Genomic DNA, 22271 nt, shown 5'->3' on the forward strand with positions numbered 1-22271 from the left:
TAAAATAAACAAAAACACAGCAATACGCACAGTAAAAAGCATATATATTTATGTATAAAGCCTTTTTATACAACTACACATATTTGTGAATTTATAAAGGAATGACCTTCAAACATAACACCAATTTATACTACTTTGTATAAATTGGTGTGGTGTTTGAAGGTCACTCCTTTATAAATTCACAAATATGTATAGTTATCTATATATAAAGGAATGACCTTCAAACACCACACCAATTTATACTACTTTGTATTTAAATGCATCACACCAGATGCTTTATACTAACTTAACAAAAGGGACATTTCCATACATTCCATTTAGGGTGTAATACCAACAAATCATAGTACGTCACATCGAGTTTCATACGAAAAAGGGTCGAAAAAATTTTACTGGATGTTAACCCTGCATTTCATTGCAAAACATAATCTGAGTCATAAACATACATGTATATCTTGGGTGTTTCAAAGCACCATTCTTTTTTATTTGTTTTTTTTATAAAATATGTTGAAAACTTTGAAGTGACATTGTTACTAACGTTTGTAAAAAGAAACTAAGGGTGTTAAATTTGATTGTTGCACTTCCGGTGATGGTTATTATCTTATTTGCAATGAAATGTTATGTGAAATTTTCACAGTAGTACTGAACAGGATAAAACTTTACTCATTTCTAATATTTCTTTATTTGAAACAAAGATAAAATCTGCTCAGTTTTTTTTAATGCCAATTTAACAAAAACTAATTAGAGAAAAACAATGGTGTTCTTACTCCTTAGTCATTGCTTTGCTGGAGAATTTAAAAGCCACTTAATCTTTATGTAAATGGGAATATTGCTCTGTATTGAAGGCCATACCGTGAACTTTACTGGTTAAAAACCTCAACATATTTAGTCACTGGTGGAAAGTTTGTCTCATTGACAATCATACAAATTCCTGTTTTTAGAATAATTTGTAAATTGTAAAGTTGAATTGATGTGTTATATTCAATTACCACAAACACTTTCTTGTCAAATTTCATGCTTTATAATTACGTAATGATACTAGCAAATATAAATAAAAGATTCAAGAAGAAAACCCTTTTATTCTAAAAGATAAAAAATAAAAGATGTAATAGTTTCATTGCCGTGCCATTTCAATGTATCATCTTCGGGATTTCTATTTATCCTTATGGATGTTATGTTGTCAAAATTTGAATCTTTCAATTCGGTGGCGTTTGTGCTTTGTCGTCGTGCACGGAACACTTCAAAAAAATCGGTAAAAAGACGACGAGGTTTTTTTTAAACGACCTTGACTACCCATGAGGGTCTTGCGCGGTCGGGTATCGGTAACAGAATTGTCCAAACACATTTCACTGTGGGCTTTGCCAGTAAGGTCTTTGTCTGCATTACCAGTGTAACTACAAATAATCCACTCATGTCTTACGTTTAGAATTTTCATATTATATTTGGCCATAATAACGTTGTGATTGTTAGATGTAGATCGTTTTTAATGTCAACTTCCGTGCCTGTAAGGCGTTACTTTCAAACGCACAAGTGATTGACATTTTGTTACATAAATTAGGAGACGGTCGCGCGCGACTCCGTACTGGACGCGTTTTTTTAAAAAAAGGACTTTTTTCTCGTCGACCTTTCACAACACGCGGGGGATCCGACGAACGAGGTATTAATTTGGCTTGGCCTAAGCGCTCTCGTGTGTAAAATTCTTGCCAGATTGTTATCAAATTAATACATTCTCGGCTTTCAAATATTCGGCTTTGGGCGTTCCTGATGAAGGTAAATTCAGAAAAGTGCTTCGGACGCATGAAATTATTTAAAATGTTGTTTTCATTTTTTATACAAGTGGGAGGTTTTACTAGCTATATAACCAGGTTTAAACCACAATTTTTCTCGGTAAATGCATGAACCAAGTCAGTTATATGCCTTTCGTTCCTTAGGGCGATAACGTTTGACTTGAGTTTTTATTGACTTGAGGTCGGTATTTTTGTTTTACTTTTTAGTGGTGTATTGTTTTGATAATAAACGAACTATAAACAACTGTCATACAAATGGGAGGTTGGACAACTATAAAACCAGGTGTAACCCATCATTTTCTTCATAAAAATGCCTGTCAGGGATATGGCAGTTGTTTTTCACTTGTTCAGTTATTTAGTAATTTGCCTTTGATTGTAATTTCTTTGTTATACTTTTTTGTAACAGGCTTGTCTATCCTTTCTCCCAAAACAAACTTTGTTGATATTTCAAACCTTTCCGTTCAGTCAAGGGCTAGGGTCAGAAAATGTACATGTACCGTTATACGATTTACATGGTAATTAAGTCAGGTTTACCAAAAGGCAATCAGCAATCTGTCGTTGTATGATATCTTATCACATGATATAACTTATTAACGTATTTTAACGAGAGTAACACGACGGGTTTCACCAGTGGAGCAGGAAACGGATTTTTTCATAGGTTTTGTTTTGGCAATGATGCTGTCTTTTTTTCTTCGACATTTTTTTCTTTCGGTACCTTCTCCCCTTGTGTGATTGCCTTGCGTATTTCATCAATCATAAAATAGAGTTAAAATATGAAAACTATACTGTATAATTGTCATGCGTCGGGAGAGTTTTTTGGATTTACCGTCATCAGGAACGCTCAAATCCGACTAATAGAAAGCCAATGATGTATAAGAACCGAAACAATTGAAGAGCTATATACAAAAATGATCTAAACATAATAGACAAATTTGCCTGATGGATTTGAAACCTTAGTTTCTCGATAATTATATAATTCAGAAACGAATAATTTTAGGAAGCTTTGTTATAAATCATGTCAGTACCGAAGTATTGACTACTGAGCTGATAATACCCCCGGGGAATTGCTTTGCTAGAAATATCTTCATCAGGAACGCTCAAAGCCAGATATTTGAAAGCTAAGGATGTAAAAGAGAAAAGGGAAATAGTATGTAACCAGGGGTCTTAAAGAGCCTGTGTCGCCTACCTAGGTCTATGTACATGTCATAAATCGACAACATTGTAGATTATAATATAATTCATGACAAAATGTGTTTTTTTTTTGTTAAGCTCTAATAAGTAGTCGACTGAAGATTTATACCATCAGATTGATTTGTCCATCTTTTCTTGCTGATCATTTTTCCTTTTACGATTCTTTCTTTCTTTTTTAGTTGTTTATATAATAGACAAAAACGTAAACAATTGGTAAAATCGTCATTAATGCGCAATGACTCCAATGAGGATTTGGCCATTATTTATAAAATAAGAAGATGTGGTTTGATTGCCAATGAGACAACTCTCCATCTTAGACCAAATGACAATATCAATTTCTTCAAGAATTATAATTCCACATTAAGCTTTGTTAATGCATGATTGACCGGTGCTGAAACACAGTCACATTGTCTGTTATTTGCATCTGTCCTAAGGTTTTGAACTCAAACTGTTCCATCATTCCATTTCTATATCTGAAAAAAGTAAAATTACTTTTCAAAGTTAAAGAGTGGAGATCAAGAATGCAAGCTGATTCTTTATAACTTAATTTTTTTTGTAATGTGTATCGAACAATGTTTGATCAATATACATGTAAAATCTTCTTTTTTGTCCACGGTAATGAATGTTTCTAGAGAAGCGCCTTACAAAGCGGAGATCAATATATATTTGGCTTTTTTCTGATAGAAGAAAAACAAATCTAGCGTAACAAAAAGACCAAAAAACAGTCTACAGAACACTAGAATAGAACCTTCTAAAGACGGAGCATCACGATTGTGACAAGAAACGGGGTGATCTGAGGTGGTCCGAAAAGGCAATCAGGTCCTTGCCCTTCTCCGTCGTGTTGCTAGTTGTTAGTAAAAATTCGGTGACAAGTTCCATCCGGTGATCTTTCAATCGAAGAAAAGAGGACGAGATTGTGGTTACACAATTGTATTTGTCGTCATCTGTGAAACAGATATCCCATTACGGTTAACAAACTCGTTCTTTGAATTTTATTTCATTGTATTGATTTAATTTTCGTTATCAAAACTGATTGACAATGAAAATCTGAAACTATGGGCATGCCTCTTATTCAGTCAAATAAGTATTGAACTTAATTATCATTTATATAGTAGACGATAAATATGCAGATATAGAACTAAGTTACAGATAGTGATATCATGCATGCACAGGCCGTATAAAGTTACCCTGTGCTTGAGTTGTATGCTCTTGGTCTATTTTTTTAAAGTTATGGTGTATTTATTCTTGAGGTTAATTTTCTTGTGTGTGCCACAACATTCTCTCAATTTTAGGCCAGTTTGTGTACTAAAATTTTAATAAGACGCACACCACCTATTCTTGGCCCTCATTTATTTCCACGTTAAAAATTTTCACTTTCAAACAATTACGGGAGCGGGCGGGATCAATATACCGTCAGACAGTACTGGTTACAGAAACTTTGGATACACCAAACCAGGTAGTTCATTTTTGAGAATCAGGAAATACATGCCATGAATTTTAGAATTCATTCATACACTTTTGTATTATTCAAAATTATATGTCAAAATGTGTTCTATAAAGATCACCATACTTCACCTTTCATTTGTTACCAAAATTACCAAAATACATTGTTTATAGTTTGGTATTTACACCAATACGTAGGGACAATTTTGTATCGTATGTGTACTACTTTCCAGTATATTCTTTTTGACAGAGCCCGATTTGGTGGTGTTGCTTCTTACAAGAACTTACATAGAAATATATTGCAAAAAATATCGCTCAAACCGGTGCTAGTGGCCGTCTTAAACTTTCAGTGGAGTGAGAATTTTTTTGCTCCGTGTTGAAGGCCTCATTGTGACTTAGAGAAGAAGAACAGCAATCTAAGCGCTGTTCCTTATGGGACGCCAAAGCTGTCTTATGTGGTTCTCTATTACGTTATGTTATTTTATTATTACTTGATGATAATTTGTCTTTACATAATATGGTTTTGACATTGATATAAATCAATATGGAATAGTCATTACTTAATGATATTTCGATATTAAATGATATGGTTTTATATTAACTTAATCATAACAAGCTTCGGCCGAAGCTTCCTAAAATTCTATGAACTTTGTAAAACTAAAACATTTTAACACCAGAATGTAACTTATTGTTTACTGCAAAAAAAAAACAACAACTAAGTCCATTAATCAGTTAAATACGGAAAAACTGAAAAGAATATTTTCATTTTTTTTCGCTGGTTACTGTCTTAAGATTATTTAACTTCTTTCCAGGTTTTATAAAATTCCATAAAGATTTGACAAAGTTTCGGATGTCTGAAAAAACTTTAAACTTAGACTGTGTCTTAATGGTAAAATTGAGTAAAACTAAGTCCATTTTATTATCCATTGTGGGAATGGACGAGTAGATACAATTGTGAGAATGTCCGAGAAGTTACGATTGTGAGAAAGGCCGAGTAGTTACGATTGTGACAATGGCCCAGTAATAACGATTGTGAAAATGGCCCGATAGTTACGATTGTGAGAATAGCCAAGTAGTTACTATTGTCAAGATGGCCGAGTAGTTACGATTGTGTGAATGGCCGAGTAGTTACGATTGTGACAATGGCCCAGTAGTAACAATTGTGAGAATGGCCCCGAATTTACGATTGTGAGAATGGCCGAGTAGTAACGATTGTAAGAATGGCCGAGTAGTAGCGATTGTCAGAATGGCTGAGTAGTTACGATTTTCAGAATGGCCGAGTAGTTACGATTGTCAGAATGGCCGAGTAGTTACGATTGTCAGAATGGCCGAGTAGTTACGATTGTCAAAATGGCAGAGTAGTTACGATTATCAGAATGGCCGAGTAGTTACGATTGTCAGATTGGCCGATTAGTTACTATTGTGAGAATGGCCGAGTTGTAACTATTGTGAAAATAGCCGAGGAGTTATGATTGTGAGAATGGACGAGTAGTTACGATTGTCAGAATGGACGAGTAGTTACGATAGTCACAATGGCCGAGTAGTTACGATTGTCAGAATGGCTGATTAGTTACGATTGTCAGAATAGCCGAGTAGTAACTATTGTGAGAATGGCCGAGGAGTTATGATTGTGAGAATGGACGAGTAGTTTCTATTGTGAGAATGGCCCAGTAGTTACGATTGTTATAATGGCCGAGTAGTTACGAATGTAAGAATGGACGAAGAGTTACCATTGTAAGAATGGCCGAGTAGTTACGATTGTCAGAATGGCCGAGTAGTTACGATTGTCAAAATGGCAGAGTAGTTACGATTATCAGAATGGCCGACTAGTTACGATTGTCAGATTGGCCGATTAGTTACTATTGTGAGAATGGCCGAGTTGTAACTATTGTGAAAATGGCCGAGGAGTTATGATTGTAAGAATGGACGAGTAGTTACGATTGTCAGAATGGACGAGTAGTTACGATAGTCACAATGGCCGAGTAGTTACGATTGTCAGTATGGCTGATTAGTTACGATTGTCAGAATAGCCGAGTAGTAACTATTGTGAGAATGGCCGAGGAGTTATGATTGTTAGAATGGACGAGTAGTTACTATTGTGAGAATGGCCGAGTAGTTACGATTGTTATAATGGCCGAGTGGTTACGAATGTAAGAATGGACAAAGATTTACCATTGTAAGAATGGCCTAGTAGTTTCGATTGTGAGAATAGACAAGGAGTTACGATTGTGAGAATGGCCAAGTTGTTACGATTGTGAGAATGGCCGAGTAGTTACGATTGTAAGAATGGATGAGGAGTTACGATTGTGAGAATGGCCGAGTAGTTAAGATTGTGAGAATGTGAGAAAAAACACGAGTGGTACGAATGTCCTCTTTTTTATGTTTTATTTTCAATGTAAACGCAAAAACTGCCAGAAATTATTTTTTTCTGATATTTTTTAGCTAGTTTCTGTTTTGTTATAATTACAATGCATATTCCAGCTATATTTTCCACTTTTGCAATATCATAGAATATTGCATGCTAACGTTTTTGACACTCTTAGGGAAAAATGTTGCTATAAAATAATATAGAATAGTCATTACAAAACCGAAACTTTTATTTTTCCTTGTTCATGTATGTTGTTTAAATCAGAACTTTCATGGAAACCAGTATAGTCACATCACTATTATATATGATTATCAAATCATATGACACTAAGTATTCGACTACTAAGATGAATAGATAATTTGCCGGGTAGAGTGATCTAAAATTCCCCCACATTTCACTTGTAAGGCAGTATAAAGAAGTGTGATCTTCAAATGATTCAACTGTTTATAAAAATCTTATTCAGAAACTTTGATGAATACAACTAAAGCAAAATATACTGGCAATAATTTTTAGTAATATGATTTAGTTGTTAATAAGATGAATAATTTAAAGAAAATGGAGAACACTTCTAATTGTTAACATACTGGTAAGGATTTTCTGACAAATTATTTAAGTATTTATAAGAAAACTTATGTAGAAACTTTAATGAAGACATGGTAAGTAATATATACTGGTAAGGATTTTCAGTTCAATGATTTAAGTGTCCTTTTATAGCTGACTATGTGGTATGGGCTTTGTTCATTGTTGAAGGCCGTTCGGTGACCTATAGTTGTTAATTTCTGTGTCATTTGGTCTCTTGTGAAGAGTTGTCTCATTAGCAATCATAGAACAAATCTAAAAAATAACATACTGGTAAGGATTTTAAGTAAAATAATCATGGAATAAAGAGTAAACCATTTTCTGTTTAAAAGGATTTGTGGAATATACATCAATGAGACAGCGACGCAACAATAAACCATCACAAGACTCTTAGTTCTGTAATTTGTATCCTTTTTCTTTTTGTTATTTGTTTTTGTTCTTAGAACTGGTCTGATGATTCAAACCCTTTCCGAAACTTTTAAATATACAAATGAGAAGATGGTGTATGATTGCCGATGACGCAACTATCTGAAGGTCACATTACGCCCTTGCTTACCCATACCGTACGGAAAACTCTAAGACATGACATGACAATTTATAAATCAATTCAAGCGATAAATTTGTCAATTGGTTAATTTTATAAAAAAACAGCAAGTGGATATAAAATTGAGAATGGAAATGGGGAAAGTGTCAAAGAGACAACAACCCGACCATAGAGCAGACAACAGCCGAAGGCCACCAATGGATCTTCAATGCAGCGAGAAACTCCCGCACCCGGAGGCGTCCTTCAGCTGACCACTAAACAAATATGTATACTAGTTCAGTGATAATGGACGTCATACTAAACTCCAAATTATACACAAGAAACTAAAATTAAAAATGATACAAGACTAACAAAGGCCAGAGGCTCCTGACTTGGAACAGGCGCAAAAAATGCGGCGGGGTTAAACATGTTTTTTGAGATCTCAACCCTCCCCCTATACCTCTAGCCAATGTAGAAAAAGCAAACGTACAACAGTACGCACAGTAAAACTCAGTTAAAGAGAAGTCCGAGTCCGATGTCAGAATAGGAAACAAAAGAAAATAAACAAAATGACAATAATACATAAATAACAACAGACTACTAGCAGTTACTGACATGCCAGCTCCAGACCTCAATTAAATTGATTGAAAGATTATGTCTCCATCATATGAATATCAGGCACAACCCCTCCTGTTAGGGGTTTAGTATTATACCATCATAAAATATATGAGAAGAACATAACCCGTGTCATGCCAACAACTGGTTTTAGAATAAATTTGTTTAATTCCGATGCAAAGACCCTATAAGTGAATCAATATTAAAGCCAAAATATGCAATCTTTAATGACCTGACAACAGTATCGTAACTATATCCCTTCTTAATAAGTCTGTTTAAAGGTTTTGTTAGCTTTTGAGGTGAATACTGACATTTTTGTGCTTTGTAAAGAATATTACCATAAAAGATTGGATGTGAAATACCCGAACGTATAAGATGTCTGCATGTTGAGTTATATTTACGAATGATGTCCTTATACCGATGATAAAATTAAGTAAATGTTTTGACTAGTTTATGATATCGAAAACCCTGGTGTAATAATTTTTCAGTAATACATAAATTTCTCTCACTAAAATCTAATACGTTGTTACATACACGAGCGAATCGTACAAGTTGAGATATATAAACACCATCAGATGGTGACAAGGGAACGTCACCATCTAAAAATGGATATGTATTTTTCTGGCAAAATAGGACATTCTAGACAAGTTTAGAATCCTCCTTAATTCGGAAATAATGATAAACCGAACTTCCGCGGATATCAGAGAGTAGGACATCATGATTTCAAAAAAATAATAAGTATTTGGAGTGGCTTTAGTAACTGCAAAAAACAAAGAAGAAAACAGCACGTCATAAATTTCATGAGTCCGAAGCGCTTTTCTGGATTTACCTTTTTGATATTTTATAGCCAAGGATGTATAAGAATCGAAACAATTGAAGAGCTATATTACCTAAAAGGACGTACAAAAATACCCAAATACATCTAAGGTCAACTTTGCCTGAGGGAGTTTAAACCTTAGTTCCATAAACTTTCAAAATATATTAACCGACATTTTTTAGAAAGGTTTCTTATAAATCATGTTAGTACTGAAGAACTGACTACTGAGCTGGTGATACCTTCGGGGACTGATAGGATGCAAGCTGTATTTGTTTTTAACTTGTTGTTTTTTTTTATATTCAATATGCTAAATATGTCATTGAATAAAGTTATGTGCTTTACATTTTCTTATACTAATTGTATTGTAGATTCTTTTATGAGGATCTGGATTGGGGTGTCTTCATCTCTGTACTCTTAAAGGTTTCTGATCATTTGTTTTATTTTTTTTTATTTGCCTATTATTTGCTTTTATTTATATTTTAGCAGCCCTATTGTTACTTATCCTCGATATTTTTTATTCTTTTTTTGTATAATCTTTATTTTTTTTTATATATATATATAAACCCTAATTTACAAACAATATGTAACTTTTGTATTTTCAAGAAACTTTTTCAACTTCGTCATATCTTCATGTGCCTGTCCCAAATTAGAAACTTTGCCGCTTTTTCATGTGTTGGTTAAAAGTCGGGAACATCGCCACATGTTCATATGCCTGTCCCATGTCAGAAACATTGTCTGCCTGCCCTAAGTCAGGAACCCCGTCAGTGAAATATTTTATGTTATTGACAAACCTCGGCAGAATACGGTACCCTGCCGAGTTGTGCCAAATGGGTTTCTCGATGGGTTTCTGAAATGTCGTTAATAGACCGAAAACACTGAATAATGATATATTTAAACTATGAAAATCTGTCTTCCTATGATCTGACGATTTTACATACTGGCCTTTCATAAATACTGCCAATTTCCATGTATATATATGATGAGACTTCATGCAACCTATTAATAGTGTTGTTTCCGATTTTTTGTTTGCTTTTTGAAGCTAACTTTTTATAGTAGCGAACACATTTGGACTATACTTTCTAAATTATGTGACGCTCCTTAATTTTTTGTTCAAGTAAGTGGTCATCCAGTTGGTAGCTGCAATTTTTATTTTTTTATTGCCTGTTTTAGTTTTACGACATATCGTCTAGATAGTCAACGGAGGGAGGGATTTCCGTTCATGTAAAACTGATTCAACGCCGGATCCTTTTTATGAATGTACCAAGTTATGCTATCTGACCTATGTGTTGTTCGTTGTCGTTCGTTGATATTTGTATGTCTGTGTTGGGTGGGGTGTTGGTGGTTTATGTAGTTTGTTGCGTTGTCAAATCCTTTTGCTGATTCTTGTTATCTTGTTTTATGTATCATTCACGTAGAAGCGTTTATATATGTATGGTTTCCACCAAAATGATTATATAATCTACATATCATCTTTAACACATTGATGTTTTACAGTGATTATCATAGGAAAAGCTTTTGAACTTTCACAATACCAATCATTGCTTAAATATCTAATAGATTGCAGTTAAAATTCATCTCTACAAACTGATCAACTAGTAAAACAGTTTTTGTAGCCAGTAAAAGGTTGTTAGTATGAAGCAAGTGTGCATTTTTAAATTATATATCAATTTGTAAAGACATATGAGGGTAAGGTAGTTCATTTTAAATTGCTATATAATTGTCAAGTGTTTACATTTTTCCTTTAAAAATGTTTTATATACTTCTAAGAAACAGAGAACAAGTTGAATTAAAACATGTAATATTCATTAAAGTATGTGTGAAGTAAGAATAATCCTGTCAATAAGATTCTATGGGAGATAATCTGATATCTATGAATTATCTATTTTCACATGAACAAGTGATTGGGCTCTTGTCTCCCTTTGAAACTTCAGTAAAACATACTCCAGAGAAAAATATATTTTTTTCAGTGTTTTTAATATTGATTGAAAGACAAGTTTGTAATATTTTAAGAAAATATTTAAAAAAAAATAATTTGAAAACTTGAAATGGGACATTATCATACAAATTCAAAAATTACTATATTACCATTCACATGCCTTTACAATTGATATACTTGCATAGAAATAAAACTATACAGCGAAGGTAAATCCAGAAAAGCGATTGGACGCATGAAATTATTTAACGTGTTGTTGTCATTTTTTTTCAATAACACTCTTACATGTTTGTAAGCATAAATGTTATTACACTACAATTGCTTCAGACTATCTACCTTTCACTAGCTATGAGCTAAACTGGTTTGCAATGTTGATCAGTTTGTAGAGATAAATGCAAACTGCAATTTCGGTAAAACATTTTAGAAATTGGTATTGTGAAAGGATAATTTATTATAATATGCACACTAAAACTATGATATTAAAATTGTTTAGAAGAAATGTTATGAAAGCAGTTAGAACAAGTCAAGGAAACGAAACCAGGAGAGTACAATGTAGTTTTAAAAAGTTTAATCTTTCGACAAAGCTACGGAGAGCTTCGCTGTTTCATAAATTACGTCAGCATTTGTTTTGATGTGTTTGTGTACTTTTTTTTACCGAAATATATGTGGATTTGTTTTGTTTTTTTCATAAGTTTTCACCAGTTTTACTTATATTTATGCCCCCGCCTCGGCGAAGGGGACATTAAGTGTTAGCCTTGTCCTTCCGTACGTCCGTTCATTCGTTCCTCCGTACGTTCCAAAAGTAGTTTCTGTTTCCTCCTTTGGTTTATCTCAACTAAAAGTTATGAAACTGATACACAATGATTATTACCACAAAACACAGATAAAGTTCGAATTTGGGTAGTGTCACTTTTACCTTTCTTGAGTTATGTCTCTTTTTAACGTTATATGCAAGCGGGAGCATCATCTGTGTCCCATGTACACATTCTCCATTTATATCTTTACATTTTCGGATACTCTCATTATTTCTTTTCATTTTCGGATACTTTTAATGTTGTTTCACTTCCCTTATGATTTGTTATATAACACAAAATGAGACCTAATGAACTAATCTGTTCCAGATAAAAGTGATACATTCAAAATCTTAAAACACGTGTCGTACTTAATAGGCTTAAGTCGGCACTAAAATATACAAAACATATAAAGTTAAGGTAGTGCAGATTGTTACCCCGAGTTTTATCTATTGCGGTTTTCATTATATTAAAGGTATTGGGTTAGTGCCGAGAGAGCTAGAGATAGCTGGATACCCCGAGAAGACTTCGTCAACCGAGGCGAGATTGATGTTAACAATGTTGTTAAAGAGGAAACATCTGCTCTGTCATCTTTTTGACCATGCATTATTTAATTTATTATTGTCTTTCAAATTATTCATATTAAATTTAGATAATTCTCTTTTAATTTTTATTGGAAATTAACATCTTTGTCTTTTGTATAATTGTATTTTTAATTATTGTCTTTTCAAATTATTGAATTTTGTTTGTTCAACAGGAGAGGGTGACATCCAGCTGACTCAGGTGTAGAATAAAAAAGAATCATTAATTCATACAATTATCCCTTCGTCTGCTTTTAGCTCAAGTCATGATAGATCTGACTTCATTCTCAGCTCAAAAACAAAAGGCCAGATTTATGTACAAACAATAAACGAAATAGAAATATGATTTAAAGCAACAAACGACAACAGTATATGTTTTGCGAAGATTTAGCCTTTTGCTTACTGAGTAGTAGCTTATGGTTACAATCGGTTAAAACGGTAAACGGACTTTTGTAGAGTAAGCATAATTTGTTAATCAAACAAAGTCACATTATCGTTGTTCATCTTTTACAGGAACACACATCCATTAAGGAAAAGGGCACAGGGTAGAAGAGAGTCATTGCTGTTTTACTAATACGTATGTCACAAAATTGGAACACAAGTCGATGTACGGACTAGACGACTGAGTTTCATTATTTGCAATATCTACAATCACCCACAAAATGCATTTACATTTTTTCCCGAAATAAGCAGCGAAGTAGAGACGAAGGGCTAAATTTGAGTGGAAGTGATGTGGACATAATGTTAATTGATATCCGTTTTGAAGTTTATGAATCCGAAAGTGAAGCTGTGCAAGGCCTGAAGGTAGTCCTTATAATGGATACAGACGATACACCACATTATTTTCCAAAACTGCGTGTACTTACAAATTATAACCGTATAGAAGATAACAATGGAAGATTTAAACGTTTCTTGAAGTTTGAAGGATTCAAGAGTCTATTATCAAGTGAAATGTACAAATAGCATAACCTTAAAAGGATGAGGCAAGTTGCGCCAAGATTTGATACAATTCATGGTCCTTGTATATAAAATTATAATGAACGTTATGATTTTGCACATTGTCTTAAATGTGGCAAATGGTTATCTCAGGCACAACCATGGATCCATAGACCACGTGCAGCATGGCATAACGCTGACAACTTTGAAAAAAATAATCAAATGTGGCGTTTTATTTGTTACGATTGACTGCAAAGAATCAAGCATTGAAAACCTCAACTGGCGAATATTGTTTCCCATAGCAGAGAAAATTCTTATCTTTTAATTCAACCACAACCAATTTCTATGCTATGCTTTGTTAAAGATCTTTTTAAAAGAAATTATAGAAAAACACGAAGATTGAAAAGGTTTACAATGTTCGTATTTCTATAAAACGCTCATGTTTTGGATTTCAGAAGAATACGATTTATCTATCTGGACACCATGCAATATAATATCCTGCTTCAAGGTGTGCTTACGAAGACTTTTATACTGTATCAAATAAGGCGACCTTAATAAAGCTCCTTAAAGATGCATACAACCAAGATATCAAATGTTTCTTGCCATCCAAAACTTTGAATGATTATCGAAAATAGGTCATTAGAAAATTTGATTGGCTCATCAACACTGTACCGGAAAGTATGGAAATATTTTCAACTGCCATTGCTTCATTAAATTACGGAAACATATTCTGTTTATTGAGATGTTTCCTATTTATTTCTAGAAGTTCTTTATCGAGATATGTTTTTACTTTGTTTCTATCGCATGAGAACAGCTGTGAATCACAGAATTTATGAATTCACAGTCAACATATTAAACTACAACACTTTATTGCCCCTATTTTTGACATTTTTACCTATTGTGTCTGTTTGTTTTGTTTGCGCATCGTTGTCGGTGTGGTGGAATTTGGTGCGACTGTCGTACGGGTGAGGGGTTTGGCTAGCTGTGGAGCCGGGTTCGGTCCACCGTTTTCTGCATGGGAGGGTGCCTGTGCCGGGTCAGAAATATGACAGTTGTTACTCATTTCGTTTGATGTGTTTGAGCTTTTGATTTTGCCGTTTGATTGGGGACTTTCCTTTTTGAATTTTCCTCGGAGTTTAGTATTTTTGTGGTTTTACTTTTAACATACTGACGTATCATCAGTCAACTATTGATAAGCGTGCATTCATATGCTATATCTGGGTGGCTGATTTTAGCCTTTTTTTTCTGCAATCATAAAAGACACATGGCGTCGATCTTGCTAAAAGATCATGTTTTATCGAAATGTACCGATGAAAAAATAGAAGCTCAGAACGGTGTGTGGTTCGGTTTTAATCGGAACCAAAAGTTAATGTTAAATTCGACAAAACACGAAAATCTTATAACTGTTCTAATGGCATTTACAATCCAAGAGCTGAGATTAAGTAAAATTCACAAATGATTCCAATTAAACTGCACTTATTAATGAACAGTTACATTTTATTATCCATCCTAAACCATTTGCACATTTTTGGACATGTTTTTGACTGTGACATCTCTGGAAATTTCACATCAAATGATTGGCGAACCTCTCAGTGACCTAGCAAGACAGTATTCTAAAATGTTTGAAAATACGACCGCAATGATTGACATCAATTAGACTTGAAATCAGATGGAATACATGGTATCAGCTAGAAGAAGTTATATGGAGTTCCTTTTTTAAAACATACTCGCTATTTGATGTGTAAACTAAATGCAATAATAAATTCATAATATATTGCATCATGTAGGAAATGAAAACTCACATATCCCATTAAAATATTAAGTTCTGTGAAAATGGTTATCAACCAGTAAATAAAGCAATCGTAACAAGGAAATCCTCTGCTTTAAAACATCAAGAAACCTAGTAATCTTAGAAAAAAACACACAAAGCGGCTTTTGATGAACTTTAAATAATATCCTCTGCTTTCGATTTGTCAAAAGCTGGCTAAAAATGTCGCTGCATGATGTCTTATTACCTTATATGGCTCATTAACTTATTTTAACGAGAGCAACGTGACGGGTGTCACTATTATACCCATTCATGAATGAAGTTTTTTATGAACTTTGTTTTTTCGTAGGTTTTGTTTTGACCATGATACTGTTTGTATTTCTTCGATTCTTCGACTTGTTATCCCTGGGTATATCCCCCCCCCCCCCCCTTTTTATTGTGTTGTGTATTTTATCAATGATAAAATTTAGTTAAGAAAAAGTGAAGATAACACTTTATGCATTTTTTGCGCTCGAAACGCTTTTCTAAATTTACCTTCATCAGGAACACTCAAAGCTAAACATTTGAAAGCCAAGATATATAAGAATCGAAACATCTGAAGAACGATATGACCACAAAGGACCGAAAAATACTACCCAAATACATTAAAGGTCAACCTTGCCTGAGGGAGTTGAAATCTAAGTTTCTGAATTATTTTTAAATTTAGAAAGGTTTGTTATAAATTAAGTCAGTACGCTCGGGGACTGATAGTCTACCAGATGTGGTATCATGTTAGAATACACTTAACATGGTTTGCCTATATATTCCTGTTTTTGTCGCAACCGGTTTCGCTCCTTTCCGAATTAGCGATTCCCTTATTTTTTGTTTTGTTTTGGATTTTTTTTAATCTTGATTTGTATCGTTTTAATGGATTTATGATATTTTAACATCGTTAAACTACTGTTGCTTCTAATTTATAATTGTTTTTACTAAATTACTAGCAATAATTTAACAGTTTTTCAAAAATACAAAATAAGAAATAAAAGAAAAATGTTCTTCTTCACAAAAATTGAATAACCTCTTTGATATAGACGAGAGAGGTGATATATTTCACCAAGGGGCAATAAAAAAGGATAGGTAAAATAAATACAGACTGCACAAAGGCAAAAAACAAAAACGACGAAAAGTCAAACAACGATAACAAAACATTCTCATAAAAAACACGATCAAAATGCGGCTTAGCAACGGGTTAGTGAGCAACAGTCGTTGGTATTGACAAACTATGCTAAAAAAAAACTCAAAGGGACACTAAAACTCATAATTCGACACCATACTGGCAATGCCATGCTAAAAAACGAAATATGACAAAAAGTCAAACAACAGTACCCAAAACAAAACATAAAAAACTATGACTGAGCAACACGAACCCCTTCAAAAACCGGGGGTTATGTCAGGTGATCTGGAAGGGTTAACAGTTCATGCTCCACATGTGGCTACCGCGAAGTCTTAAGCATAGCGAAATCTTATTGTTATTATATTGGGGCAGTTAAACAATGCAACGTTTCTCAGTGAGGTCAAATAAGTTATTTTTTCTACTTATATAATATCCCTTGATACCCCCGTCCTACGGGTATACCCTATCCCCAGCTTGGATTAACTTCATTGTTTGATTTCGAATTAAGATATATAGGATTGCTTGTAGACACATTACACATGTTATATTGAATGTGATCGTGTAGCGAATGCACAACCATATACTGAGTTGTTTTCTATATTATAAACTAGAGAAATATGACAAGAAACAGCAGATATAGAGGATCTACAAGGAACATTACAGTAATAATATAAACGGTACCAATTTTACGGCACCAGATGCGCATTTCGATAATTATTGTCCCTTATGTGATGCTCGAGGCCAAACTATTTATTAATCCAAAACCTAATACAAACGTTGAAGAGCTGATCAAACAAAATAACCTAAAGTGCTAGGATTGAAATTAAAAATGTTAACATTAATATCGGAAACTAACTCAAGAAGTGTCACACTTAAATCCTTATAAATCAACTTTTTGAATCAGGACGTAACAAATCGACGTAAGCACATCCTTGTATAATAGGAAATATGTACACTTCAAACAACAAAAGCTTGCTGTTTTGCTTCTTCATATATTATTCTAATGTAACTGACTTTAATGAGTGTAACCTTGTAATTGTAACAGAGTTACTGATACAATACATGTGTGTTACATGCGTGTTGTAAACTAACTAATTCGGTTAAATGATAAAATTCAAAAGTACATTTCTTAACGTTTTTGGTCGTTATATGTTTCAAATTTTTTTACACAACGCCTTTTTACTTTATTTTGTAATCTGGTTCGTGAATGACAAACTGATCCAATGTTTATAGAGAGGAGATGAGATACGAAATTTGTCATTCAATATGACGTTATCCCAGATGCTTGTTAAAACCCAACAACAAATTGGCAGTATTTGGCCACAGCCTTTAATATTATTTAGATTTATACATATTGTATATAAGTAATCTCAATATAAATGTATGTAAGTGCCGCAGATCGCTGGCAATTTAACTGTTACTTGTATATCTGAAAATATGAGGTTACCGGCATATCGCTGATTATGGCAACCGTACTATCAAATATATATATAAATGACTACCACAGATTGTGGTAACTGAATATAAGATTAGAACAATTTGGATCACCGTGGGAACACAGGTGAGGGATCAAAACCCTTACATTGTTCATCTGTAGTGAATGATACTATTTATAAAACGAAATGTTTTTTGATGCATCGAATTATGCCAGATTGACATTGAAACCAGACCTTGGTTACAATGTCAACCGCCATAAAATGGGGGTTCGCTGCCAAGCTGTGTGCCAAATACATTAACCAATAATCAAAATATTTCAAACTGAAAAAATAAAAATCATTTTATGTAACTTAAATTATACAAGTCAGATCATTAATAATACTTATATTTTTATATCAATCTTCTGTTTCAGTAGTTGTAAATATATATACTTACCAACTGCCTTATGCATGAGCAACAAAACCACCTTGGGTCGATATAAAAAAAATCCAAGAGAACATAAGAGTGTGTAAAGTTTGTAAAATTTTAGAAGACGAGGAACACTTTTTCCTTCATTGCCAAATCAGCAGTGATATTAGAAGTCCATTATTTAACACAATTAAAGCCCATTGTTCTAATTTTAACCAGCTCTAATCAAATTGTAAACTATTTTAGATCCAAGTAAAGATCACTGATAAAGATATTTGCCAAGACTTGTGGCTGTATAATAAAAGTAATCCATGGAGTGACGAAAATAAGGTCCACATTGATCAATTATCTATATACTTATTATATAATGATAATGTATAATTATCAATATTAACTTGACTTGTTTAGAACTTTGTTCATGCATTGTATGCTTCCTGTGTACATGGATATTATGTTTGCATTTTAACCCTTCAGGTTTTTACTTTTTGTAAATGTTATGTATTCAGAAAAATTATTGTTTCCGACAAATGACAGATGTACCCCATCGATTTTAATATCGTTTCACTTCTGGAAATGTCTCACAATCTTCAACCAAATCAATAGTTCTTATTTGTGGAGGAAAACTATCAAACTGTTTACTGAACTGCGACTTCGACATTATTATGACAGAAAGTATTGAAACATTTACCATCATTTATGAAAAATCAGCTCTTCAACCTTTTATACAAATTAGCATTGGCCGACAATGCACGATAAACAGCAGAAAATATTCCCAAATAGGGCATGCCAATAATATCACGCATGGACTTGCTGGATCAAATGCTTTACGTAACCCGAATTGCTCATGATCATCATACCACTTTGTGTTAATATTTCGCTTTGCATCTAAATGAACAGTTGTCGTGTACTTTAGTAGATTCTGGGTCCATTTGGATGAGCTGTAAAATAGACATGTACATTTATTTAACAGATGTTCATTACTGAATGAAGGAAACGAAATTGATTTTGTGTATTGTTGAACTAATTTAAAACTAGCGTACGTGCAGCCGGCTTTGAATAATTGTTCTAAAACAATATACCAAAATTAATATTTGACATTATACAACTTTTTCTCATATACTTCCAGAAACATTTAAAGCTTTATCAATATGCATGCTAACATTAGTTATTTGATAAGACTGAATAAGGTTACATTACCTAATGAACGATCTCGACTGGTTCCGGTGTTAAAATAGGATTATCTATACTTGTAGTGGACTATACCTCTGCAGTTGTATTTAACATTCGGTTGAAGAAGGCTAATGTGGTAAATGGCAATACTATGTACCCCCGAATTATAACAGATGTAGTTGCCTTTTAAATGTGGTACATGTACAAATATAGCTGGTAGCCTTTCGTTGACTTTCTTGCAGAAGCTGCTACTGACAGTTATTGGTGTAGTTTGCTTTTTCCTACTTACTGTCTCAGCTAAACAGACATAATTGCTAAAAATTAAACTTAGAATTTTGTAACACAATATAAATATGAATTTGTATATATATTGATATTTAATATTTCAAGTTAGAAACCTAGTGACAAAATGTGATCTCCCCTGTAAACACTGGAAACTAGATCTTTTTCAATGTTTGTCCCGTTTATCCAGGACGCTACCAGTTATAAATAAGTTGAAATAAAAACAAACTTCCATTTAATGTTATTTTCTTCTGTAAATAGCAAACGCCAAGTGCGACAAGCTATAGGAGCTTCATATAAAATTGGTTTAAAATGCTGCTATGCAAATAAATTCCTGGAACACAAACTTCAATTTATTTTCTACCGGCTGTATACCTCTCTGTAATATGCTAATCACCCGGATACTATGCAGCTAAATCAGAAAAGTTCAGGGGGGAAATTCTAAAGGAAATGATTGATATGCAGCAAAGATTAATACTTTGAAAGCAAGCCACTAAGCAAATTCAAACGGACTTTATCGTGATGTAAACATTGAATGTTCATCGATCGAAAAATACATGTACAAAAATCAAGACGACCTTTCTTGAAATTGTATAATTTTTTTAAAAAAGATGCCTACCTCATCAAAATATTTAGCTTTATTTTTTTTGTGTTTGTTTTTGACCTGGACAGACAAGCTATTCACGAAAAAACAATGTCTTTAACAAATGCTCACGTGAGAAGAGCAGACTGGTGTATTCAAAACAGAAATTGTAAACACAAAGTACATTTTGGCAAGTTGTAACGTGCTTATGACTTTGTGGAACACTTCGAAAATGGGGGACCTGAAAGACCTTTTGATTTTAAATGTGCAGGATCAATATACAGCAAAGATTAAAATTTTTTAGACATCAGTTTCACAAGCTTCTAATGCAATTAGCTCATCAATACTGATGTGTTTTGCTTGTCAACAAAAAATACGAACATTTATAAAATTCTTCAGTTGGACGGCAAACGATTTAATGGCTTCTAAGGTCAAGACATTGGTCACGTGACAAAAGGTCAGAGTTTTGGTGAACGTGCATGCCTCGTGGTTTTTTGACTCGTATCGTCTTATTTGTACTCGTACATTAATAAAAAATCAAAGTGTTCAAATCTTGAGTGAATAAGCTTCATTATTCTTGATATATACATTTGAAACCGAGATTGTCGCTAGCTCACCGAATTGCAAATATATTTATAATGAAATCATGAAACAAATTACCAAATGAATGCAAGATTTGATTATAGTTAATAATCACAAACAACTCATCCGTAAATATGAATAATATTAAACAAAAACAAATTTATCTGACTATATGATGTATGTCATCTTCGCAGTTAAAAATTGCAGCCACAGGCTTGTTGCTTATTTATTTTTTTTTTCTTTTAAGTACACGTTTAAGTGTCCTATTAAAAATCTATATCAGCCCAGTAGTAGGTTTTCAATCCTGTGTTGATCAGCCGGTAGTGAATCTTGAAAACTGACCACAAAAAAAAAATAATTCATTGCAATAGTTACAACACGAACAGCAAAATTTAAACATATGCAGAATTATATTATAATAAAATTTAGGTAGATAAATTAATAATTATTTAGGCTGTGACCGGTTGTTTGTTCAAAACAATGTTATGAATAAAAACTCGTTCTTAATCCTTAGTCAATGACACCCATATTTGAATGATCACTAATGAATGCATAGAAGATAGAGTAACATATCTTAGAAAAACATAATTTTTTCATCAAAAGCAAAATATTTTTGGGGTGCCATGAAGATGATATTAAAAATCTGTAAAATTCGATGCAGTATTGAGTCCTTACAAACGAATATGAAATAGAAAACTGCTAAAAGATGCTAAACCAGAATCCTCGCACACAAGTTTAATCTGAGAAATTCCAGAATTACGTAAAACCTAAAAAGAACAATGATCATGATGTTTAATTTCCACTAAAACCTTTTCCAAATGATGAAGTCGTGCTAGGTACTGGACCATGGAAATCTTACGGCTATTTACTTTTACTCTGTAAAATGGTTCATTCTATCTCGTTCGGATAATGCAAAAATTTTAAAAGAACCATTGAATTTGGTTATGTATCTGTTACTTTGGAGTTCCATAAGGTTTTACACTTGGACCTTTAATATTCTTGGTCTATTTAGATTTAAAACTAAATAGTTCCTGGAATAATTTGTGAAAGATTTACCGAAACAACATAACTTCTGAACTATTTAACCTTTCAGATTGAAAATACCGGTAGATCAAACCCCATATTCATGAGTTCCGTTCACCATCAACCTGACAAGGAACATACGCATCAATAACATCGTATCTTAAGCAAATAAATCATTAGGCTTCATGAGAAGAAATATCAATATACTCCCGAAAGAAAGGAAAATAAGGCATACAAAGTTATTGAAAGATCAAATTTAGTATCGCCAGAAGTGCTTGGAATCCATACCAGGAAAATCTCATAA

The 22271-nt window shown here is 33.3% G+C and overlaps 1 protein-coding gene across 6 annotated transcripts in view; it reads right to left on the minus strand.

The window, feature by feature from the left end:
• LOC127734821 (ankyrin repeat and death domain-containing protein 1A-like) overlaps positions 1-22271 on the minus strand; it is a 162458-nt gene that overhangs the window by 39149 nt on the left and 101038 nt on the right. The gene's annotated exons all lie outside the window — the stretch shown is intronic.

Source organism: Mytilus californianus, unplaced genomic scaffold (assembly GCF_021869535.1).
Source record: "Mytilus californianus isolate M0D057914Y unplaced genomic scaffold, xbMytCali1.0.p SCAF_3, whole genome shotgun sequence".
NCBI lineage: Eukaryota > Metazoa > Mollusca > Bivalvia > Mytilida > Mytilidae > Mytilus > Mytilus californianus.